This window comes from Diabrotica undecimpunctata, chromosome 1 (assembly GCF_040954645.1).
Source record: "Diabrotica undecimpunctata isolate CICGRU chromosome 1, icDiaUnde3, whole genome shotgun sequence".
NCBI lineage: Eukaryota > Metazoa > Arthropoda > Insecta > Coleoptera > Chrysomelidae > Diabrotica > Diabrotica undecimpunctata.
Genome location: NC_092803.1, coordinates 94,110,017 through 94,137,637, shown reverse-complemented (window position 1 = coordinate 94,137,637; position 27,621 = coordinate 94,110,017). Strand labels below are relative to the sequence as shown.

Here is a 27,621-nt window from a genome sequence, read left to right as displayed (position 1 = left end):
AGTGATATTATCTGGCTCAAGTTATCGATGTTGGTTCTTTTATTTAGGGACACTGGATGTTTTAGAATTTGGCACACTTCAAGGATGGATTGCTTATGGAAATTTTGTTGTTTCCACAGTATTTTGGTATTCGTGACATTGATACTGTGTTTAGTTGAAATGGCATGTTCTGCAAGGGCACAAGATGGTTTAGAAATCCTAATGTCGCTTTTGTGGGACGCTAGTCGACCTTGAAGAGAACGGCTGGTCTGGCCAATGTAGCAGGAATTGCACTCTGCACAGGGTATATGATAGATGACATTAGTTTGTTCTAAAGGGGCCAGTGGAGTTTTTGTCTTCGAAAATAACTTTCCTATGGTTCTGATGTTTTTAAGGCTATTTTAACAGGTAAGTTTTTGAAAAGTTTGGTAAGCTTGTTCGTGATTTGTAGGAAGTACAGGAGCGAAGCATATTTTATGGTTTGTTCCGGAGTGAGTGGGGAATTATTCATCTGTATTTTATTAGAAATGGATGCTAATGGTTGCCCGGTGGGTGTTTCAGTAATGTACTGCCCATAGCTTTCGAATATAGAAATTTATTGATGATGGATGCGGGATAGGAGTTATCTATGAGAATGGACTTCAGTAGATTGAGACATTCTTCTTTGTAAAGCGGGTGTGTCAACGTGTGTACTCTAAGATTGAGGGCTTGCACCAAGTTAAGTTTATATCTGATTGGGCGTGTCAAATGGTAATTTAAGAAACAGTTGCTAGCCATTTCTTTTCTGTACCAGGTAGTGACTAATCTGTTATCAGGTGTGCGAATAATTCAATCATAATCTAAAAACGGAATACTATTATCAACTTCAAATTCACATGTAAATTGCAGGTGAGGATAAAAGCAGTTAAAAACTGATAAGGTGTTCACTGGTGGGGTGGCTAAAATCAGATCGTCGACATACTGTTTTACAAAGGGAACCAGGAAATCTAACTTCTTGATACTCTCATTAATAAGATCGTCTAGTACAAAGTTGACTAGAATAGGAGAAATTGTGGATCCCATAGGTGTTCAAAAAATTTGACGATAATATTTGTCATTGAAAATGAAATAATTGGTGTCAAAAGTCAATTTTAATAATTCGGAGAAAGTTTTCCAAGATACCGGACTGTGGGGTTGGATTTGTACTTAACCAATACAATAAGACAAATAACAAATCAATAATAGAAGCAGACAGTAACTATTCGTGTACTTATTTTGAATAAATACTTTAATTTTTAGCCAGTTCTTATTCTGACAAAGTACTGGATATTTCGAAGTCAGTTCCATACAGTCTTGTTTCTTTGGTGCCTTTTTTCTTTAATTTGGGCTTTCTTCTCTTTTTGTGAGCACTCTTCTCTTTTTTTTTTCGATTTTATATTACTTTCATTAGTCGATACCTCTTTGTTACTTTCGTGGTCTGATAATTCTTGAATTTCTTTCCGTTCCAAAATTTTCGTCTATATTGTCGTATGAGCTTTTTTTCCACTAAATCTTTTAAGTTTAAATTTATTTCATTTAATGTTTTCTCTTTGAATTCTTGCCTGCCCTTTTTCCATTAATATCAAAAGCTTAAAAATTTTGGCAGTTTGGTAAAGTTGCTAAATCTTTCTAAGCTTAGTTGAAGTAAGTGCATCAGGATTCTGAGCACCACACTCGTTAGCCAACTTGAATAATGCTTTATAACCCCGTATTGGTTTGTCTGAGTTTGGGGTAGCAAATAAATAAATATTTGGTTTCTGTAAAAAGTTGTTTCTACATATTAAAATTAAATCCAGGTGCTCCTGCAGTTCTTTAAAAAGTATTGGAACCCCACGACCTCTCTTACCTCTTATAACAATTCGTTTAAAATTATTCATTAAAAACTTTTCTTTCCTTTCTTTTGCAAAGCTGAAATGTAAGTTTGCGCTAGGAGTCGTTGCAACTCACCAGGTCGTCGCCTGTTTAATAACATTAAACGACAATATATGTACAGTATTCAACAAAGTTAAATACGAATCTTCGTCATCATCTGATTCCAATAACTTTAAAACAGCAATCTTTGATTTTTATCTTATTCCGTCTTTTTAAACTTAAATTACTAGATGCCTGACTTGATACATCAAGCTTCCAGTTGGCTTCAATTATTTTCATCAAGATTTTTAAATTAATTTCAATATTGGCCAAATTTACAGTTTGTAATATATTCGACTTCTTTAAAGTGTTCAATAAATAGTGCTATGTCATAGCACTGTTTTAATGTTGTGTCCATATTCAGAGCATATGTAGGAACTTCATAATTTTGTTTTTCGGAGTTATATTTAGCAACAGCTTTAGTAGCGTCCACCAACACATCATATTATTTTGGTTTTAAAGAATCAATAAGACTTAATACATTGTTTTATTTTTCGTATCTCAATAAGAAGTCGTGCTGATTCTCGCATTTTTCTTGATGTAACCAAAATAAAATGTTTTTCGCGGTGGATTTTTAGATATCTCCCGGTATTTTCCTCACAAATTTTTCTTAGCGGTTTGTTTGCAACGTTGCTACTAAGACAGTTTAAAATCTTTTAAACCGCTAATTCTGTAGTATGGTTACGTGTTAATTGCCGCGGGAAATTAAGGATATAACATTCACGGTAGCAACAAAAAACCCTTTTGTTGGATTGTTTTTGTTTTCAAGCATACATTGGCAATCTAAAATTTCGGCGGATTGCTCGTTTAGCAGTTAGAAATAGACAATGCAATTATACACGTGGAAGTTTCGAACATTGCACAATGTAATGTGGACAGAAAATTAGTGGATTAAAAAAATGACAAAAAAATGATTTATATTTTTTCACACTGCATATCATAAAGATGTTTCAAGCGATATGCAAGTAAGCAATTTAATTACACCCAGCCTGTGAGACATGTTCACCCCTAAGAATTACGTTCGGGTGTAACAATTCATTGGAGCGAGGTGTATTAACTCAAGTAAAAACAGGAGTCACTCCACCGCGCTCCAATGCTCCAGACCACCCCTTTCCTACCTATAGCACTCTGATGTGCGATAGGGGCACAACTATCAGAAAAATGCTCTTCATGTTGGGAGTCCTGGGTAATAGAACTCCAACATGGTTTCCTAACCGAATCAAAATCAGGACAGCGCATTGTCGCTATGATCCTGTTATCATAATGTGGCTTATCCGCGAACTAAAAATTTCTTACTTGGGCCTCAAGTCTCCGCTCTGAGCTAGGCTCAGTTCGGAGACTTGGTGCACAAGGGTTTGTGCCCTACGTGCCGGGTTTCGGGGTTTTTGTTAATTTTTCTTTTGTTGGCTTGAGCCGGTTTTTGTTAGTATATTTTTAATATTTTTCGTGGCCGAGGCCGTTTTTTGTTTTTTAGTTTTTTTTTGTAGGTTGCCTGAAACAGAAAATCATAATTAATAAAATGTTTATATTATAATATGAAAAATATGAAATATAAAGTTTGTCCACTTAAAGCAACTGGGCCCATGCTTTTTGTTGCGGTTGTCCACGAGTTTTTTCGAGCTACGAACTGTCTTCTTAGTGTGCTGTTATGTTGTTTTTTGTATGATTCCTCTCTGGTGTTTTTGTTATTTTCTCTCTAGTATATGTTTGGTATTATTCGACTATTTGTTGTTTCGGTCTTTTGGGCTTCCATCTATGGAAAGCGTCATACCTCATCATCTCTCGCATTATGTGATTTGGATGGTTCTCTTTGTCCTTGCTTTATCTTTCATAATCTCAATACTCTAATTTGCTGCAATTCTCTAAAGAGGAATCTTTCTGCAACATATCTCGGTACGTTGGCTGCTTCTCTTAGGCTGCTGTTGTGTGCCGCTTTGATTTTGTTTTTGGATGTATTGCATATGTTACTATAGGAGGAATTATACTATTTATTAATCTTATCTTCGTTTTCATTCTTAGTTTGCTTTTTCTTCCTTCTAGGCCTCTTATTGACGTTTTGGCCATGGCTTTTTGTATTGTGGCGTCTCCTAAAGATTACTGAACGTTAAGCCTTTGTCCATAATTACTCCGAGGAATTTCGCTTCGTTTTTCCACTCGATGGGGTTGTTTTGCAAAGTCACTTGTTCTTCTAGTTGCTGGTGCCTTTTTTAGCGTTTGGAGTTTAAAGCTATTTTCCATTTAAACTCCATTCTTCTATGTCATCTAACGTTGTTTGTAGGTTGTTTACCACGATGTCTATGTTTCTATGTTTGGCCGCTATCGCTGTGTCGTCTGCATATAGACTTAGTAATGTACCTGGTGTTCTAGGTATGTCTGCTGTGTACATTAGAGGTGACATTCGGACTCTGAAACTACGATTGCTTAAGTACGAAGAGGTTAGTCTTGTCATTGCTCCACTGTAACCGTATCCTCTTATTTTAGAAATCAATTCTTTATGCCAGACTATGTAGAAAGCTTTGCTTACGTTACGTCTAGGAAGGCAGATCGTGTGTATTGTTTGTCGTTAAATCCAGCTGCTACGTACTCTGTTAATCGAAGTACTTGTAGCTCACTGGAGTGCTCTGATCTGAAACCGAATTGTGCTTCGGGTATAATACCTAATCTATCTGTTTTAGCTTGGTGTCTGCTGAGTATTACAAGCTTGCTTATTGCAGGTAGTAAGCTTATTGGCCTATAATTTTGCGGGAATGTGCTGTCTTTTCCTGGTTTTGGTAACATTATGACATGGGCCTCTTTCCATCTATTTGGAATTTCTTAAAATTAGCATCGTTTTTATATTTGTTAAATACAGTATGGCTCTCGCTGGTAGGTATTTTAGAGCCCTGTTTATTATTTGATCTGGACCAGGTGCTTTTTCTGTGAGCTATTTTTAATTAGCTCGTTTAACTCCTTCGGTGATGTAGGAGGGATGATTTCGTTAAGATTCTCAGGTTTTTCTCTTTGTCTTTCGACTTCTTCTATGAAGTCGATATCCTCGTCTGGGTGGTAATTTAATGTACACTCTCTCGAGAGAGTACTCCTCATTACCTCTGCTTTTTCCACAGTAGTGTAAACTATTCCATTTTCTCCGTGTAATGGAGGGATTAGCTTTCTGTCGTTTCTGAGTATTCTCTGAAGCCTCCAAATATTTTGCATATTTGGTCCTTGTTCCTCCATGTCTCTTATGTGGTTTTCCCAGCTTTCACTACGGTGTTGTAGTGCTGTTTTGACCTTTCTGTTTAGTCTATTTGCTCTGTTTTTATCTGCCTGGTTTCTTGTCCTTGTTGCTGTCTGCGTTGCTCTGTTCTTTTCACTTATCAAGTCTTTTATTACTTGTGGTATATCTTTAAATCTGCCCGTGTGGATTTCTACTTCCTCTTCTGTATTGCTGTTTCTGAGTGCTTGTTGGATGATATTTTCCAACTCTAGGACTCTGTCTTCTATTTCTGGTGGGTTTTCTATCACTGGAACTGTATTTATTCCAGTGCTGACTAATCTTTTGAAATTTGTCCCCTTTGTTTTCTTTTTTACTCTTTTGATTATGCTTTCTTCTTCCCACGTTCCTAGTTCTAATAGGATGGGATTGTGGTTCGTTGTGCCTTGGTTTAATGTTTGCAATTCTGTTTGTAGTCCTAGGTTTCTTGCAACTACAATATCTATGTGTGTAGGAAGTCCGTTTCCTGGGTAGTGTGTTGGATCTGTGGGGCCCATTGCCATAACGTCGTCGTTGTTTACTAAATATGTATTTAGTAGTCTTCCATTTCTGTTCGTAGCTCTGTCGTTCCAGTTTGGGGATCTTGCATTTAGGTCTCCTCTTATAATTGAGGATTCGTCGTTTAGGAACGTGTTTAAGTCATCTTTGATCAGTGGATCTCGAGGTCTTACGTAGGCGGAGGTAATTCTGATTTCTCCTTGCCTCATTTGTATTGTTACTGTTGTTGCTTGCATAGTATTCAGTTGTGGTGTTAGAATTCTGATATGACATGCTTTTTTTCACTAATATTGCTGTGCCACCTGATCTTCCTGTGTTATCGTTCCTGTATATGTCATAGCCCGGAAACTTAATGTTGATGTTATTCGTGAGCTTTGTTTCCTGTAACGCCGCGACATCCATTTCGTATCTATTGACCAGTTATTTCGTCCAGTATATTCTGGTTGGTCCTTATACCTCCTGGATCCCAGGAGCCTATGCTCCAATATCCCCTATTTGCTTGCACAAGTTCAGTGCAAGCTTTGTGGATGTGGACCTTCATATACATCAAACGAGTGATGTTATGTGTCATATGTGAATTAGTTGTTTTGTGTCAACTGGAAGAGAGGTTTTATTGATAATGGCTTTTGTTGTTTTCTCCAGATAGGTTGTTGGATTATTACAAATTGGTCTGTAGTCTGGATTAATGAGATTTGAGAGTTTATTAATATCAGAAGTGTTTAGGATGACGCCACGCCAACCTCCACACAAGCCACGTCACCATCTACGGTATAAATGACCCGTCCTCTATTCCCAGGACCATTAATGCTTTGATAAGTGATCAGTGTAGTAGTGTCTGGGGACACTACTACACTGATCACTTATCATATATATATATTAAGTGTAATATCATACCCTTATTCATGTGAAGAGATAGCAGTTTGAATTCGTCTAAAAAGAGTTTATTATCGTTAAAATTCTACAATATAAATTATTAACAATAATAACATAACTAACATAACTTAACAAATATACAAACCTAAAAAGAGAATCAAGAACAATGCTATTTCTTACGCCATTAAGTAATTTGACAATTGTACCATACAATTTACAATATGTCAATGTCAATAAAACTTAAACAGTCATACAACCTAAAACTTTAAATAACTAAACCTTGCTGTTTCACTTAAAATAAACATAGGTTTACTTTTACATCCCCCTACCAAAAAGGTATGATAAACCATCTAAGTATATGGTTTATCACAAGTCATCAATTTTGAAATATGGAAATAATTCATATCATTCTTTTTGTTGTAGCGTTATAACTGCTACATTGCCTGGTTTCTTTCTTATGTTAATATATTTCGTTAATTCTATTCTCCAATTTCCATATCTTCTGTCATAATTCATATTCTTCTATATCCTCCATTGTATCTCTTATTTTTCTAATCTGTACTGTTATAGTTAATATTTAATTAAAATTTTCTCGTCTAAGACACATTCTGAAAACTATTTTATAGCTACTGTTAATAAGTGTCGGAAAATTTAAATTTGGCGCATTCGCATTTCCGGATATGTCCGCCATCAGAGGCCACTTTTTTGGTCGCCTTTTCATAACGATTAGATTCCCTCTTTTGTCTTTTTGCTCGATGGTTTAATCACAGTATAGATAACAACCAGTATTCTCACTCTACCGCGGTACCTTTGATCTTTTTAGACAAAATTCGGTGACCTTGACGCCATATTGTCTGGACGAAAACCGTGGACTGGCCCTGCACATATGGACGCGACAGAGCCGACTTTGATTTATTTAACAAAATTGATTTTAATTTCAACCAATTTCAAAACTCTTCTTGCTACTCTTTCATTATTCGAGAAATTAAAAAAAAAAAACCTAAAATTGTTTCTTTCTCTGCGTTGTATTTATGATTTTGTTTTCTAACGTTTCACAACTATTTGTTACAGAACTGTCTTATACACTATAAAAAAAAATCAAATGGAGAGTTATGCAACAGTTTTTAATAAATATACTAGTTTTAAAGCTGTATGGTTATAAAGTAGAATAAAATGCAAAGTTTCATTTCAAAATTCAAATACAGAGTTTGAAATCAGTTAATATATTTTAATCATATGTCACTAAAAACACAAGAGGATGTGAACAAAACTCCTAAATATGTATATTGATTAGTGATTGATCTTACCAGTTCATTGTAATAGACTATTTTGACTTGTTATTTCGATATAAACGATTAAATAATCGTGTTATTGATGTTTCCAAATAATCGTCTTATTATTTTTTTCTTTTAGTTTTATTTTCATATTTTTGAGTATTGAAATTTCTGTTGTTGAATTTTAATAAATAGTACAAACGTATATGGCTAAATAAAGTTGTACAATATTTTTTGAGTATTGAAATTTCTGTTTTGAATTTTAATAAATAGTACAAACGTACAAGGCTGAATAAAGTTGTACAATATTTGAGTGGTCTTTGTTCAAAAGGTGACTAAAATTTATGGTACTAAATCGAAAAACATGTTTTAATAATATTCGGTTGTACAGCTAATATTTCAAAATTCTTTTGAACTAGAATGTCAAGTATACCTCCTTATAAAGTCAACAGAATCAACAGTAGGGATTTTTAGATTATCAAATGTGTCACCGGTTCTATTTTTATATACATTAACATATGAATATACAGTTTTATCCGACAAATTAGTTACACTTTTTGAGTAGCTGTCTGGTATATTATTTTTAAATAATATATTAGGGCTGGGTAAACAAAATTTGCTACACAAAACATTTTTGTAAAACTTTTGGCCCCTTGAAGTACATTAAGAGACATCCTGTTTAAACTGGTTACTGAATCTTCTACTTCTTGCCTTTTTTCTAGACTGTAAAATTTGAACATTTATGAAATTAGCTAAATTTAACGAAGGACAAAATTTAGATGTAAGTTCCATGTAGTCTTCAATTGTCACATTATCGACACATTTCTTTTCTGTAGAATGTACAGAATGTTTTCTGAATTTTTTATTTAAATAATGGTTTTCCTTCCATAATTTTATAACTGTACTTCATAGCACAATTTTTCTTTGAGTTTTTTCTTACAATCCTTGTTGATGTACATTAGATGTCTAACGGAATCGTACAAAGTGCTAAAAGTAGCGTCATCCTGTTAATGTTAAGAATGTATTTGTGGAAATAAAAAATAAATTTTTAAATGAACTTCATTTAGTATTACATGTTGCATTAGATATTACATTTATTTATTTATTTAATAATAACAAAGGTGACAGACCCACTGTCAAAATTAGACAAAAATACATTGTAGATAAATACAATTACAGATAAAAATCAAATATACATGTATAAAACAAGTACACATTAAGTTTACAAAGTATCATTTTGTAGTTTAAAATTTCAGAAGTTAAACAAATTATATCTCATGAGCACTGATTTGCATGTATGAGAAGTCAGATCATACCTATATTTGAACCATAATTAGTTCTGCGATGAGATACATGGAAATGTAAATTCTGAAGAAGTGACTGGGAAAGAATATGAAAAGAAATTAGCTAAAGCAATTTAGGAGTATGGACTATTCTCTATGGATAATTAATTGCTTTTGTTCAAATGTGATTTTAAATGATATTTTACATTGTTGTTTACTTGATCTTGATTAATGTCAATATAATTAATTATTAATGAATTAGAAGAAACGCTCTAATACATTTTTATGGAATATGATCAGATATTTCACTTATTTCATTTGATCACTAAAAACATAAGATAATGTGAAGAAAGCCCCTGAATGGGTATATTAATTATTGATTGATATTATCTGTTCATTTTAATAAAAAAGAGTATTTTGACTTATTATATTTTTATAAACAAGTAAATAATGTTTTATTGATGTTTCCAAATAATCAATTATTATTTTTTCTTTTGGTTATATTATCATGTTTTTCAGTCTTGAAATTTCTCTTCATGAATTGTAATAAATAGTACAAACATACACAGCTAAATAAAGTTATACAATATTTTATTTTAATAATATTCGGCTTTGCAATTAATATGCCAAAGGAATATGAAAAGAAATTAGCTAAAGCAATTTAGGAGTATGGATTATTCTATACACAATTGCTTTTGTTCAAATGTGATTTTGAATGATATTTTACATTGTTGTTTACTTGATCTTGATTAATGTCAATATAATTAATTATTAATTAATTAGAAGTAATACTCTAATACATTTTTATGGAATATGATCAGATATTTTAGTTACATCTCACTAAAAACATAAGATAATGTGAAGAAAACCCCTAAATAGGTATATTAACTATTAATCGATATTATCTGATCACTGTAATAAAAAAAGAGTATTTTGACTTTTTATATTGATATAAACAAGTAAATAATGCTTTATTGATGTTTCCAAATAATCAATTTATTATTTTTTCTTTTGGTTATATTTTCATGTTTTTCAGTTTCAAATTTCTCTTCATGAATTTTAATGAATAGTATAAACGTACAAAGCTAAATAAAGTTCTACAATATTTTAGTGGAAATTGTTCACAAGGGTGGCTAAAATTTATGGTACTAAATAGAGAAACATATGTTTTAATAATATTCGGCTGTACAGCTAATATGTCAAAATTCTTGTGAAAGAGACAGTCAAGTATACTAATAAAGTTAACAAAATCACCAGTAGGCATTTTTAGATTACCATATGTCTCACCAGTTCTATTTTCATATCCGTTAAATATGAATATACAATAGTATCTCACAAATTAGTTACACTTTTTGAGTATCTGCCACATATTTCACAACTATGGAATTCTTAAACATTTTTTCATTAAATATCCACACAAATATGTTATGAAATTTCAATTTTTCAGTTGTCAATATACTTCTTTTCTGTAGACTGTAACTTCTGAAATTTTTTTTAAATAATGGTTTTCCTTCCTTAATTGTATAACTGTACTTCATAATACATTTTTCAGGGAGTATTTATTGATAATTGTTGTGACACTTGAGTTGAACTTAGTGTTACTGGACGTGTAGTTACATGTTCAGGTTCTCCATGGAATATGTTGTTTTTACCAGGAGTAATAGTAATATCCTGAAGTACAGTTATAGTGGATGGTTTATGTTTAATACTAACATTTTTCTCTATATCCATAGCTGAACTTTTCACTACTTCTAAAAGAAAAAAAGAAAGCTTAGATATGTGTTACATCTTAATTATTTATTTTATTTACCTTCATTAATAGGACATCTTGGAAGACATATGTTTTGGACTACTGCAGAATAAGTATGATCAAAAGTTGATGAGCCCTCCATTAAAGGAAAATTTGTGGGAACTGCTGAAGAATCGATTTTGTCATATCATTCAGAAACATCTTATTGTCGAAATGAGTACCACAAAGACGATGACTTCTACGTAAACGTTCTGCCTTATCCAATTAATCTTCTCGTCCACATGCCATTAACCAAATGTTTGCCCTAAATACAAACATTTTTTAATACACGATGAAAATCCACCGTTAATAAATAATATAACATCTTAGCATCTGTAATACACAATTTTAATCCTAATAACACTCACCTATTAACATCTTTTGGAAACGAAAAAAAGCTAACATTACTTTTTCTAGAATTATTTCAACACTTTATAGCTGCACAAGTGTGGCAAGTCTTTTTGTTTTTATTTTTGTACATATCGACGTACTTATACAACGCAATTGCGAAATAAAAAATGTATAAAGATTATTTGTATCTATAAATACACAAAAAGTAAACAAATACAATGGCCTCTATATTATTTATCTATGACTAATGACAATGGCCAATGACCAATGAGAGCCGTCAAATTTTTCGGACAAAGCGGAGTGGGAATACTGGTTGTTATCTATACCAGAGAACAACCGAACACAGAGAAGCGACAGTCCTTTGAAGTTACGTGGCCAAGCCGCCAATGACAGCTAACAACCAGAAAATTAATAGTCAGTGGGCATATCACACAATATAAATTCTTAAGAGCGTAGGCGCAAAATTTCGGGCCAATGTTTTTTAAATGCATTCATTTTTTTCGAATCCTGAAAAAACTAATAAGTATTTTTGAAAAATTTAAACGCAGAATGAAAGACTACATTATTACTGAGGGCCGAAAGTCCCTGAAAACACCTATAATGTTTATTTTAATAAGTTACAGGGGTGAAAAAAAGAGAAAATTTAGTGTAATTTTTAATTTCAAATATCTCATTCAAAAAAATTTTTTGTTTATTCTAAGGGACTTTCGGCCCTCGGTAATAATATAATCTTTCATTCCGTGTTTAAATTTTTCAAAAATATTTGTTAGTTTTCTCAGGATTCGAAAAAAATGATTGTATTTAAAAAGGATTGGCCCGAAATTTTGCGCCTACGCTCTTAAGCGAAACAAAGAAATTACTAAAAATCTTAAAATTACAACAGAACAAGACTTCAAAATTGCAAAAACATGGTTGCAAATAAACAAACTTACATTAAATTATGAAAAACTAAATAGGTACTCATCTACTTTTTGCTATACCTATACAAAAGTTGTCTGCCAATTTTTAATTCGTTAAATATAAATAACAAAGATCATTGAAGGTACTGCGTCATTCGCCAATGTTTTTTTTTGAAGTCTTGTTCTATTGTAATTTTAAGATTTCCCAATTATCGGTCTAATTATGTTTCCAACAATTTTTAGTTTGAGCATTTTAGTAATGTCTTTGTTTCGTTTAAGAGCGTAGGCGCAAAATTTCGGGCCAATGCTTTTTAACATTTTTTTGGAATCCTGAGAAAACTAACAAATATTTTTGAAAAATTTAAACACAGAATGAAAGATTACATTATTTCCGAGGGCCGAAAGTCCCTTAGAATAAACAAAAAGTTTTTTTGAATGAGATATTTGAAATTAAAAATCACGCTAAATTTTCTCTTTTTTTTTTTTCACCCCTGTACTCATTAAAATAAACATTATAGAAGTTTTCGGGGACTTTTGGCCCTCAGTAATAATGTGGTCTTTCATTCTGCGTTTAAATTTTTCAAAAATACTTATTAGTTTTTTCAGGATTCGAAAAAAATGAATACATTTAAAAAACATTTGCCCGAAATTTTGCGCCTACGCTCTTAAATAAAATATTCTCGTGTATAAAACCCTCTATATATTTTTATTTCCTAAAAATACTATATTCGTATTGTTGTGTTCGAGCGCACTGACGCCGGGCCACCATCTGTTGATTTTTTGACCTGAGCCTTCGGAGACTTGCGTCTTTCAATAAAAGAAATAGCACTGACACCAAATTTAATGTTTTCATTTTGAACTATCCCTTGGCAGACCAAAGTTTATTTTTTATAGCTCGGACAGACACGTCGGCGTCGGCTTACTGTTCGAAAGTCAAACCAATACTATTATGTAATAACTAATAATAATTACAAAGCAATAGTAATTACCTGTTATTATTCTTAGGAAATCTAAATAAACTTATTCCTTTTCCTGTCACAGATGAACATCCGCGAATCGCACAAATATATCCAGACATTTTAAATATAAATTAAACTTTTAACTATAAACTATAACTATAAACTTATATATTTAACTATAACTATAAACTATAACTATAACCTTTTAACTATAAATAAATTATATAAATGGTCAAATGCACTTGTTGTGTTGAGTATTTACCATAGATGCCTACGGACTATCGAAAACAACCAGAATTAAAGAATAAGCACGTGTTTTTGACAGTTACACAACCAGAATCGGGCATGCGTATACAAAAATGGTACACGCTTTTGGACCGTTGTGTCGCTTCTATGTGTTCGGTTTTTCTATGTCTATACTGTGGTTTAATGCTAGTGACAAAGACCCCTTTTTGTTGACATTTTCCCCTTCCCGTTCGATACAAAAGTCGATATAATTGCTTTTATTTCTAAAAATGTCGATTTTCTTCATGACTTCTGTAAAAGTATAATAACCAATTGTTGTGTCGTCTCCTGAATTAGGAGTCAACCTCCGGGATACATTTCTCAGGTACGGGTCAAATTATATTAACATCCAGAAGACCAACCGGCCTGAGAATGGCACTATCATTCCGATAGGAGAGTTGACTCCAGGGCAAGAAAATCCACAACTAACAACATGGCTTGCTAACAACCATAGCAGAAAAGACCAGGATAAAACCTAGGATTTGGTGACAAGCATTTTTCCTTACTATAATGTAACACTGTAGCAAGAAGTCGAATAATTTTTATTTAAATTCAATATAATATTTAAACATGTATTTTTCTGCCCTTTTTGTTTAATATTTTAATAAACATGTGTTAATTTAACTGTGTATTGTTTCTTCTTTTTACTTGTTTGCGTGTGTTGCTCCAGAGTAGGCCATATTCACGTCCTGAGTGAGCTAGCCAGGGAGTGTTTCGTATAACGTCTAATGTAGCAATTTTGAAATTGATACATTAGGGGTTATGACGTTAAAAATTGGTCCCAACGGGAAACGATTTGTCGCTCCAACGTTGTTAGTGATGTTAGTCAGGTTGTAGCAGCAAACTAAGGTTGGCGGTTACAAGTTGACAACAGCAGCTCAACGTTGGGATGTTACAAATTGAGCCTCGAAGGGTTACAAATTGGCACCCAATGAATGTTCGTTGGAACGTTACAAATTGGCGCCCAACGTGGACATTTGTAACGTTCCAACGGTACTATTATTTAAACAAAATAAAGTGAAAATGGTTAACTTGTGATAAGATATAAAAATTAATATACTTATATTAACCCAAGTCAAAAAAATAAATGACTATCACCCAACGAATTATAGTATCCGTTAAACTAAAATTTTAACTACATAATTATAAACTATGTATTACAGTATTGTAATACTATATACACTAAATGACTTTAGAGTGAGCACTCTGGGTATTATTTCATCCCCAACGAATTATAGTATTCGTCACACTAAAATTGTAAGGTAAATAATCCTATGCTATACCTTATAGCAATTCCTTACAAGGCTTTAGAGTTAATACTCAGGGAAATATTTTATCCCAACGAATTATAGTATTCGTCACACTAAAATTATGAGGCAAATATTTATGTGCTATACATTGTAGCAGCATGTAACAGAGCTTTAGAGTTAATACTCACGGAAATATTTTATCCCAACGAATTATAGTATTCGTCACACTAAAATTGGTCGTAGACCAAGAGGGAGAAAAGCTACGTCAAGGGTTATCCGCAATCTTTGGTACTGTACATCGATTATAAACTGGGCCGATTGAAATCATGTTGGTATGAACGCAGTAGCTCATAATCCATGGTTAAACCTCGAAAGCGCTCCTCGGAGACGACAGTCCTGTGTACTATGAACCCCCCGACGCCATACCCTAAAGACAACCTTACCATTAAAGGAAGATCCAGTGGTATAAATGTACATCTCCACCACAGTTCGGTCCCATATATATGTAATTACATAAATATCATACAAAAACAACTAATATGGGGACGATGTATCTATCACTCATGGAGATAAACATCGTTAGAAAGACATTCTTTCAAGAATGTTAGTTCTTAAGGGAAGCTAATTTTAAACCAAGGTAATTATGATATTAGCAATATCACTAGATATGCATATAATCATTAAGTTATAAAAGATAAGATATCATAATCATCAGTAATGCAGTAGGTATATAAATCCAAATATTAGTTATCATAATACTAATCTAGATTTTAGTTGCATATATTGCATGAGATAGTGTTATATACTTGGCAACACAGGTAGGCAACACCGCTCACGGACACAAGGGAATGAAGTTAGTCAGTTATGGGGCAATAAAGGTTAATGATATAAAACCACGTTGTATTATTAATTATTACCTTATTTAAGTAAGAAATACCAAATACACAACAATTGGCGACGAGGATGGGATACATATGATGGTAATAACAACTACTACAGAGATTATTACGACTACTACCATTGCTACTTCAACTAAGTACAGTTATTTACAATATTATTATACTACATCCCCAATTATGTCTACACAAGTATCTACATTTCAATTTTCCGTTGAATCTTTCAACCAGTCTGCCACCAAATGGTCCAGGTGGGTAAAGAGGCTGGAAGGTGCTTACAAGGTATTTAAAATTCCAGACGAAATGAGATTACCTTATCTACTACACTACATGGGTTCTGAGGCCTACGACACCCTATGCGACAAGTTAGCCCCAGAAGTCCCGGAAGACAAGTCATACGACGACATTGTCAATTTAATGGATAATTTTTACAACCCTGCACCCCTGGAAATTGCAGAAATCTTCAGATTCCAATCAAAAAGGCAAGCCGAAGGAGAAACAATACAAGAATACCTTCATTCACTACAAAAGTTGTCAATTAACTGCAATTTCTCTACATATCTTAAAAGTGCTATAAGAAACCAATTTGTTTTTGGCCTACGATCGAAAAGAATACAAGCTAGACTTCTAGAATCAAAAGGACTGGACCTAGATAGAGCCGTTGAGATTGCCACAAGCATGGAGGCATCAGAAAAGGAAAATAATTCTAGTGTCAATATATTAAATACAAAAGCAAGGAGTGCAAATAATAATAGGATGCAATTTCAGAATAACTCTGCTGCAAATTCTTCAAACACAAATAGTAATGTATGTTATAGATGTGGAGATCCTTCACATTTAGCAAATTCTTGTTCAAAAAAACATTTAACTTGTAATTTTTGTAAAAAAGTTGGACACATTCAAAAAGTTTGTTTAAAATCAAAAAATGTTAGGTCTAACCAAGTAACTTCAGTTTGCTCAGTTCAAGAAATTTTTAAGATTAGTACTGTAAATTCAAAAGACAAATTTTTTATAAACTTAAGAGTAAACAACAATATTTTAAAATATGAAATTGATTCAGGTGCTGCTGTTACCATTGTAAACAAAAATGTATTTGACACATATTTTTCTACACTACAATTACAGAAATCTGATGTAAAATTAACTACATACTGTAAAAATCATTTAAATGTTTTAGGGTTAACTCCAGTGGAGGTTGAGCACCAGGGAATAAGGCAAATGTTAAAGTTGTACGTGGTGGATGGTGAGGGTCAATCACTAGTTGGAAGAGAATGGATACGTGCCCTTGGAATTAAACTACATGAGGTAAATACAATATCACATGAGAACTCTAAAGTCTCAAGTTTATTAGATAAATACAAACATTTGTTTGAAAAGTCAATTGGTGAAATTATAGGTTTAGAAGCTGAAATTCATTTAAAACCTAGTAGTATAGCAAGGTTTCATAAGGCTCGCCCAGTTGCTTTTGCATTACGTCCTAAAGTGGAAGCTGAGTTAGAGTCGTTAGTTGACCAGGGTGTTTTACAAAAAGTAGAGTTTTCAGATTGGGCAACCCCAATTGTCCCAGTTGTCAAACACAATGGGGACATACGCATTTGTGGGGATTTTAAAATTACTTTAAATCCCTGTATTGAAGTGGACGAATATCCTTTACCTACCCCTGATGATCTTCTATCTCAGTTAGCAGGGGGCGATAAGTATTCAAAAATAGACATTACAAAAGCTTATTTGCATTTACCTATAAAAAGTGAAATGAAACATTTACTTACACTTAATACTCACAAAGGTCTGTACCGCCCAAACCGTTTAATGTTCGGTATTGCAAGTGCTCCTGCCAAATGGCAACGTTTAATGGAACAAATGTTACAAGGAATCGATGGTATTTCTGTGTTCCTAGATGATATAAGAATTACTGCCCCAAATACTGATATACATTTACAAAGACTTGAACAAGTGTTACAAAAATTATCTGAACATAATTTACATATAAATTTAGACAAAAGTGAATTTTTAAAAGACGAAATTGAATAATGCGGATACAAAATAAATAAATTTGGTATTACTAGTAGCTCAGATAAAGTAGATGCAATTGTAAATGCTCCAATACCAGAAAATAAAACTCAAGTCCGAAGTTTTTGTGGGTTAGTTAATTATTACAGACGTTTTTTACAACATACCTCTACAATATTAAAACCTTTAACAAATCTACTTAAAAATCATGTTGAATTTGAATGGTCCCGAGATTGTCAAATGGCATTTGATAAAGCCAAAAGGCTTATTTCTTCTAAAAATGTTTTGTGTCACTACGACCCAAATTTGCCATTAGTCCTTGCAACTGATGCATCCCCTTATGGTGTTGGTGCAGTACTGTCCCATATTTTTCCAGACGGTACAGAAAGACCGATACAATTTGCTTCTCAAATGTTAACCCTTACACAGCAAAAGTACTCTCAAATAGATAAAGAGGCATACAGCATTATTTTTGGTGTGAAAAAGTTCTTCAATTACCTATATGCTAGAAATTTTATTTTATACACTGATCATAAACCTTTAGTTCAGATTTTTACACCAGATAAAAGTCTACCAGTTTTAAGTGCTACAAGAATGCAGCATTATGCAATTTTCTTACAAGGTCTAAAGTATGATATTCGATACAAAAATACAGATTCTCATTTTAATGTAGATGCTCTTTCACGTTTACCTATTAAAAATGAACAAAATTATACTCATGATGAACCAGACATATTCGAACTTAATCAGATTGAAAATTTACCTACAGATGTTAACAGTTTATCTTTTCATACCAAAAATGATGCTACTTTACAAAAGTTACTATTAGGTTTACAAACTGGTGAGGTTGTTGAAAAACAATTCAGATTTAACGTAGATCAATCAGAGTTTTCACTACAGTCTGGAGTCATAATGAGAGGACAACGAGTTTTAATACCTATGAAATTAAGAAATAAAATTCTGCATGAATTACACACTGCGCATTTTGGTATTGTGAGAATGAAGTCTTTAGCCCGGAGTTACTGCTGGTGGCCTTTCATAGACAAGGATATTGAATCTTTATGTAAAAATTGTTTTCATTGCAACAAGCACAAAAACAATCCTGTTAAGGACAATTCCCACATCTGGGAAACACCTAAATTTTGCTTTGAAAGAGTACATGCTGACTATGCTGGACCTTTTAACGGAGGCTATTACTTCATTTTAGTCGATTCTTTTAGTAAGTGGCCTGAAATACATTTCACGAAAGACACTACTACAAAAACTACAATCGAAATTTGTAGAAAAATCTTCACTACTTTCGGAATACCCACAGTATTTGTTACTGATAATGGTAGACAATTTGATTCTCATGAATTTAGAGAATTTATGAAGAATAATGGTATCACACATAAATTTACTGCACCCTATCACCCAGCCACGAATGGCCAGGGGGAGAGATATGTCCAAACACTAAAAAATTGTCTGCGAGCCATGCACAGTGAAGAGAAAGACAGAGAACTTGAATTGTGCAAGTTACTAATGCAGTATCGTAGAACACCTCACACAGTAACTGGCAAAAGCCCGTCTGAACGTATGCTAGGAAGGCAGATTAGAAATAGATTAGATTTACTTAAACCTTTTACTCATGACAAAAATGCTTACACAGACCAGAGTCTTAGAAATGTTGCTATAGATACCAGAGTCTCAGTGCGAGATTACTTTAATGCCAAATGGCAATTTGGCAAGGTTATACTAAGGTTAGGATTATTACATTATTTAGTTGAGTTAGATGATGGTAGGACGTGGAGACGTCATATTGACCAAATTAGAGTAATTGGGCAGGATACACCTATAGAATATAACCCAACTTGTTTCATTCCTGATACAGTTACACATAGTATAGTTCCAAGGGAGGTATCTGTCCCTGAACCCAATTCCGTTTCACCACCTACAAATGTACAAGAACTTCTAAATGATACAATAGAGCCAACAGTACCTGAGGCTCACACTGAAGCTGAACCAGTGTTAAGACGTTCAAGTAGAGTATGTAAACCTGTTCAGAGGATGAATTTGTAAGTACATCTTTATTTCAATCTGTATTTATGAATTTTGGTCAAGAGAGGAGGTGTTATATACTTGGCAACACAGGTAGGCAACACCGCTCACGGACACAAGGGAATGAAGTTAGTCAGTTATGGGGCAATAAAGGTTAATGATATAAAACCACGTTGTATTATTAATTATTACCTTATTTAAGTAAGAAATACCAAATACACAACAGATAGTATGAGTAGAACATTATAAGCAGTTAAGAAAGATAAGGTAAACATCAAAATATAAAAGAAATAAGTAAAAATTTAGTAAGACCAATCTAGACATCTATTAAGTATAAAATTTACACAAGATGAAAAGAAAACTGCACAAAATTATACTCAGTTGAACTGAAGAAGAAAAATTAGTCATAAATATACTTTGATTTAAATCCAAACGTTATGCACCTGTTAGAATAATAAAGTAATCTATACAGAAAAATTGTACAGAGCAAAGTTATACAAGAGGGTATAAAAAACAAAACCTTTCTATTGTCATTTCAAAGAGACACAACCCTACACCAGATTTCTAAATAGTAGTATGCATAAGGTTAAATCTACCTTGTAAATGCAATAAAAAAAATTTCATTAAAATATAACACTCAATAAAAAGAAAATTCATTGTAGTTATGCATTGATGAGGGCAATCATTGTGAACTAAATCAGAGAAACTTATTATGACTAAACTTCAATAGACAGTATGGTCTGGAAACAATTACATTGTTTATTAAAGATAAAAAGATAATGAGAATGAATTCTCGGCATATTGCATATGCATATTTATGGACTGACTAAGGCAAGTCAATAAAACAGCAAATTGACATTAAGCTAGTATAAGATAAAGTAATTTTTGTACCAAATAGTATCAAAAATTAAAGGTAGGTAAATATCAAGATAATTAAGTAACACAAGTAATTTTGATTGTCAGATAAAGATAAGTATATTCTTCACAATACCTAGTAAGTCAAAGTTCTACACAAAAGACATTAAAGATACTGCATAAAATTTGGCTTACTTATGATAAAGGAAAATACAAAGCAAAGATAAGATAAGTTGTGGTAATATCATATAAAATTGCTATAACACTAAACACTATCCAGGGATCTACACAAAAGAAATAGAACTAGAACTGCATAAATATAGACGTATGTATTTAAAATGTTAAAGACAATTCAAATGCAATCAAAAACTTCAAAGCTTCATAATCTTACACCAGAGGTTTCTATAAAAGAAGATATATGCATAAGATTACTTTCACTCCAAAAGATAAAGAATTATGCCTAACGCAACACCCCTAATGGGTAAATGGAAAATATTAACGCCCTTGTTAATAGTTTTCCTTCAGTGACCTCAAGTCCCGCGAAGATAAATCATCCTAGGCAATTTTTATGTGCTTGTCCGAACAAATCTCATATTTGAACCCACTCAACGGAAAAACAAGACACTTGCACTACGTATGAAAATTAGACATAAGTTATTACCGCAATAGTTTTAATAACACCATAAAGGTAATACAAGTAGCTAACTTGCAAAGGTAAGAGATAATGTGTTATTAAACGAAGATAAAGATAAGTAAATAACAATCAAACTTGTGAAAGGTAGTAGATAAATTTTCTAGCAAAGGTTCTCATAACTAAATATTTTAATGAAAAGTCCATAAATAACGAAGATATTTGTTAACGCAGGTAATAAAAATATGTATAAGCTTAACAAAAGAGATAAGAAGATAATTTAAAATATATGCAATACAAGATATATGTAAGTTTAAATTACACTTAAAGGTAAGTTATAATAGTATAACTGCAAGTTTTACTCAAAAGATATATTTTTAATATCTTCTTCTTCTTAAAGTGCCTATCCGTTCCGGACGTTGGCGATCATCACGGCTATCTTCACTTTGCTTATTGCAGCGCGGAACAGTTCAGTGGTAGTCGTGTTATACCACTTTCGCAAATTTTGAAGCCAGGAAATGCGTCTTCTTCCCGGTCCTCTCTTACCATTTACTTTCCCTTGGAGAATCAGCTGGAGAAGGCCGTAACGTTCTTGATTTCTCATTACATGACCTAGATATTCCAACTTTTTAGTTTTGACGGTCATGAGAATTTCACATTCTTTCCCCATTCTACGCAGGACCTCCACATTAGTAACTCTGTCAACCCAGGATATACGTAAGATGCGCCTATAACACCACATTTCGAAAGCTTCGAGCCGATTCATAGATGCAACAGTCAGTGTCCATGCTTCCATTCCGTAGAGCAGAACTGTGAATATGTAGCAGTTCAATAGACGGCATTTTGTTTTTAATGATATGTCTCGACTGTTGAAAATAGTTCTCATTCTAACGAATGCTGCTTTTGCTTTTATTATTCGCTGTTTAATTTCTGTTGAGTGGTCCCATTGGCTATTTAAATTGATGCCTAGATATGTATATTGCTCGACTCTTTCGATATTCTGTTGGTTGATTGTAAGTTAAGCGTTTAGTATTGGTTTTTTACTAATTGTCATAAATTTGGTTTTCTTTATGTTAAGAGCTAGTCCGTATCTGTTGCTGACTTCTGTTATGCGATTTGTTAATATCTGTAAGTCATTCAGATTATCGGCAAAAACTATAGTGTCATCTGCATATCTAATGTTATTCAACCATTCGCCGTTTATTAGTATTCCTTTCGCACAACCGTCTAAAGCTTCCTTAAATACCCATTCAGAATAAATATTGAACAACAATGGAGACAAAATACAGCCCTGTCGTACTCCATGTTCTATTGCAATTTTATCAGTTAACTGGTCTTCTATTTTGATTTTGGCCGTTTGATTGTAGTAAATGTTTCTGATAATTCTATTCTATTTTTAATATGCATTACTGATTTTCATCGTCACTAGAATCAGTGACATCTAATTTGATATCCCTGACATGAAAATTTCCAAGATCATTTCCATCTAGATCCTTTAAATTGTAGACTAATTTAGACAAAACTTTATTGACAATACAGGGGACAAATTTTGGCGCTAGTTTTGCAGAGAAATCATCGACAGCTTTTGATAGGACAAAATTTTTCTTCCAGACTTTATCACCAACGTGATATTTGACATCACGTCTACGAAGGTTATACCTGCTAGAATTCGTCGCATAAGAGTGACGTATTCTCTTTTGCACTTCTTTGAAAATAGAAGACATATTTTCTAGTGGTCTTGGGTCGAATAGCTTGTTATTAATATTAATGACATTGCTTGCTTTGTCTTCTATTGCACCAAAGAAGGAACCGTCCAAAGGGATATTTCTGGCAAAAGTTAGAAACGAAGGACTAAATTGTGTAACTTCGTGTTTGGCTAGGCGAATAGCCTGGGCAATCTTAAAGATTTCTTTGTCCCAATCTTTATGATTATCATGTATAAAAGAACGAATAGCTGTTACGATAGTTTTGTTAACTCTCTCAGTAGGATTTATTTGAGGAAAATATCTCGCATTATACCAAATTTTTTGTACTTTATATTTATTCATTAAATTTTTGAAATCATTGGAAACGAACTGTTTCCTATTATCAACTGCGAAAATTTGTGGTACCCCAAAGATAAGAAAAACTTGATTTTCAATAAATTTAACAATAGCTGTAGAGGTAGCATTTGCCATTGGATGGACAAAAATAAATTTCGTGAACCAGTCGACAACAACTAAAAGAAAACGATTTCCATTTTTAGATCTAGGATAAGGACCTAATAAGTCAGCAGATAAAAACTGAAATGGAAAATTAATATCTCTGTACTTTCCCATTAAACCAGCAGGAGGTACATTTCCTGGTTTACTAGCAGCACAGATTTTGCACTTACTGATATAGTTTGCGACATAAAGTCTCATTCTAGGCCAGTAATACAATTCCGTGATTCTAGAGAGCGTTTTATATACTCCTACAGACTGTTTCAAGTTAAGAATTCACAACTGAACAGATAGGCCAGTGCATTTCTTACGGGCGTATGTTGCCAATAGTTCACGGGACTATGCAGGGCCGGCCGAAATAACCCATTCTTTATTTATATTCAAATTTTTATTTATATTTTCCAATGTTAATCAAATTTATTTTAAAAAGATAGGTACGTATCTATTTAATAAGCTTAACGACTACAATTACTTATAAATATGGTTACATTTTCAGGGAAGTGATTTTAAAGATTATTAGAAAAATGTCTTTATTAGTGGTTAAAATATTAGGTTTTACGCAATTGGTTAATTATTATGGCACAGGTAATTCTGACAGCTTAGGTGTCAACTCTCAAAATTATTTATAAAATATTACTTTCACAATAGTTAATAAATAGAAAGCAATAATAATTAAGATATTGTGCTTAAACTTCCATTATCGGGCAAGCCGGGCTAACAGGCCCTAACAGTAAACAATATTGATTACTTTATAATTGACTATTAATAGTTTTCTAATTCTCTTTATGTACTTAGTCATTCCAAACAATAGTGTCATTTGGAAAGCACATTTGGAAAGCAGACAGATTTATGAGTTATAGATAAATGAGCGGTATGTTTTTCAAAATAGTGTAATTAGGTGAAGTGGAGATTATATGTTTGTCTGTATACATAAGCCCAAACTGCCCGATTACGTTTTTAAATTCTTCTGCCCGGACAAGGGTTAAGGCATAACCATCGCGCACTCAAATCTCAAGTGTAAAAAATTATATTGTTAAAATGGATCCAGTTTTGCCGTTTAAAAGTGGTCAAATTTTACATCTGAGTGCTAAAAAAGTGATCTTAAACGTAGTGAGATACCACATTAATTTGCTTCGAGATGAAAGTCAACGTATTGTATTCGACAAAGTATCCGCGATGACAGGAGTGTCAGTTCGTACGATTCAAAAAATCGTACAGGAAGACAAAGAAGGTGAGCTTTCTGAGGTAAAAACAAACAGAAAAAGAACCCGTTGCCGAAACAACTCCAGAGACTATACTTACGATGAAGGTGTTCGTATCGGCGTTCGTCGAACAGTGCATAGTTTTTTTTTTGAAAACATTCCTCCTACTTTGAATCGTCTTCTGCCAAAAGTGAACCAAGACGAAAACTTGCCAAATTTTACCCGCAGTACAATGTACAGGTTGTTAAAAGACATGAACTTTGTTTATGCAAAACGTGATAAAAGTGCCGTGCTAATAGAACGTCCTGATATAATTGCATGGAGGCATGGATATTTAAGGGCCATTAAACAATATCGGGCTGAGGGCTATGACATTGTGTATTTGGATGAGTCATGGGTCAATGTGGGGCACTCGGTTTCCAGAGAATGGAAAGACAAAACCGTCACCTCGGCAAGAGATGCGTTCATAAAAGGGCTAAGTACTGGACTAAAGCATCCCACTCAGCGTGGACCACGTTTCATCCTTGTCCATGCCGGAAGTGAAAATGGTTTTGTAAACGGTGCTGAAATGTTTTTCCTTGCAAAAAAAAACAGCGCTGATTATCACGACGAAATGGACGGTCCGTGTTTTGAGAACTGGTTTGAAAACAAACTGTTGCCCAACTTAGTTCGAAAAACGGTTATTGTTATGGACAATGCTCCATATCATAGTGTAAAAACCGAGTTGTTGCCTAACCAATCGTGGAATAAGAATAACATTATGGACTGGTTAAGACAAAAAGACATATTTTTTGAAGAAAATTATCTGAAGTGCGAGCTTTTGGAGGTAGTCGCGCAATTTAAACAAAATTTTGATAATTACAAAATTGAAGAACTTTGTAAACAACAAAATAATGTCAAAGTGCTTCGTTTGCCTCCATACCATTGCGAATTAAATCCAATTGAAATGGTATGGAGCCAAGTAAAAAGGCATGTGGCCGTAAATAACAGCACCTTCAAAGCGAAGGATATGGAGGACCTCATAAAAAAAGCGTTTTCAAATGTTACGTCTGATAACTGGAAAAACTATATTCAACATGTAATGACTCTGGAGAAAAAATTTTGGGAAGTGGACGGTCTAATGGAAGACGTAACTCCCATAGTTATAGATTTATATGATAGTAGTGACAATTCCGATTTGGATATGGACGAAGAATGTACATAGTTTTTGATAATTGTAATATTGTAAATATATAAATGTCAAACTAAAAAACCAAATAATTTGTTACATTTCTATGGTTCTGTTGTATTTTTTTTAAAATATACAGAAGTTTTTATTGTTTTTTTATGTTTTTTACTGACACTAATAATATCTACCACAATACTCACTCAATTTGTTCATTAAACAATTAAGAATATTTTTAAGAGTCTGATGATGACCTAAGCCGAAATTTAATAAATAACTGTTGTGAGAAAAAGACATGTCTTTAATTTTTATTTTTCAAAAAAACAAAAAAAATTTAAAGTTACCTAAGTGAAAAAACGTCTAATGTGCAATATAACATGCAGTTCGGCCCTGCTTTTTCGCTGCAACTCCACTACTCTCGCCTATCTCAGTCTATCGGTAGTTCTGGCATCACCGCTTCCCATAAGGCTCCTTTATGAATTCTTAACTTGACACAGACAGTAGGTGAGCAGCTGTAGGATCATCATGAAAGAGTTTCAAAATATCTTTTCTGTGAGGAGACGGAACGAAAATTTTCCATTCTGGGGAAGGATCTGAAAACTTATTCCTTGAAAAGATATGCTTGTAAAGAACATTACCATGAACTTTAAAAGCAGGAAATTGATCTGGATTATTTTGTACTTTTTGTACCATATTATCATACCAAGTATCTGTTTTAAGATTAGATAAATCTAAAAGAGAAATTTCAGGATTTTGTTCAGGTATTCTAGAAAGGGAATCAGCCACAACATTTAAAGAACCACTACGGTGAATGACAGTGAACTTGTGACAGGATAGTTTCATTATCCATCTGGCAATTCTAGGAGAAGGGTTTTTCATGGAATATAACCACTGTAAGGATGAGTGATCAGTAATCACAGTGAAGTTTTCACTTCCTTCAATATAACACCTAAATTTTTCAATAGATAATAAAATAGCCAGCAGTTCTTTCTCAGTAGTAGTGTACTTACGTTGAGCTTTAGAGAGAGTTTTACTAAAGAAAGCTATAGGATGCTCTAAACCATCTTCTTTTTGAAATAATACACTCCCAACACCAGTGTCACTTGCATCACAAGCAAGATAAAAATGCTTGTCAAAGTCTTGTCAAACGTTCCAACGAACATTCATTGGGTGCCAATTTGTAACCCTTCGAGGCTCAATTTGTAACATCCCAACGTTGAGCTGCTGTTGTCAACTTGTAACCGCCAACCTTAGTTTGCTGCTACAACCTGACTAACATCACTAACAACGTTGGAGCGACAAATCGTTTCCCGTTGGGACCAATTTTTAACGTCATAACCCCTAATGTATCAATTGCAAAATTGCTACATTAGACGTTATACCACAGAATACTAATCACAACCAGAAGCGAAACGGAGGGCTTTTTTGCAATCCAAATTTCTTTGCGCATGTGCGAAATCCGCCATGTTTTATGTAGTTTTGATGTCTTGTTTATTTATGTATTGAGAAGTGTTTGGTGTTTGTTTTTTAATAGTTAGTATAATTAATTTAGTTAGTTATTTAGTTAGTTAGTTAGTTATTTAGTTAGTTAGTTAATTTAATATATTTGTGAAATAAACTTATTGTGATGGCTGCACCAAAGGGAGGATTTTATTGTGTTGTTCGTGGGTGCCCATCCAAAACTGGTGAAGGAGTTAGTCTCTTTTCAATACCGACTGATCGTAGCAGGTAAACAAATTAAATTTTAAATTCAAACATATTACAAATGTTGTCTGAATGTTTATATTTTAGTTAAATACACTTTTTTTTAGAGCTGAATTATGGCTGAAAGCGGCCAATAGGTATGATCTGCTTTCCAAACATGCTAAATTGCATACAAATTATAAAATGTGCGAGAAACATTTCGAACCGGCGTACATGTACAAAGGAAACACACGGAAGAGATTGTTTCAACAAGCGCATCCAACGATTTTCTCACATACTCTTCAGTATTCAAAACACA

General features: G+C 33.2%; 1 long non-coding RNA gene across 1 annotated transcript; it reads right to left on the bottom strand.

Annotated features, from left to right (window-relative positions):
- Positions 1 to 6,545: 6,545 nt before the first annotated feature.
- LOC140451529 (uncharacterized) lies at positions 6,546 to 14,079 on the bottom strand. Its single transcript, XR_011952066.1, has 3 exons — positions 11,247 to 14,079; positions 10,900 to 11,143; positions 6,546 to 10,840 (listed from the first exon to the last, which is right to left on the bottom strand). It is a non-coding gene; the product is annotated as an uncharacterized lncRNA (long non-coding RNA).
- Between the last annotated feature and the right edge of the window lie 13,542 nt (positions 14,080 to 27,621).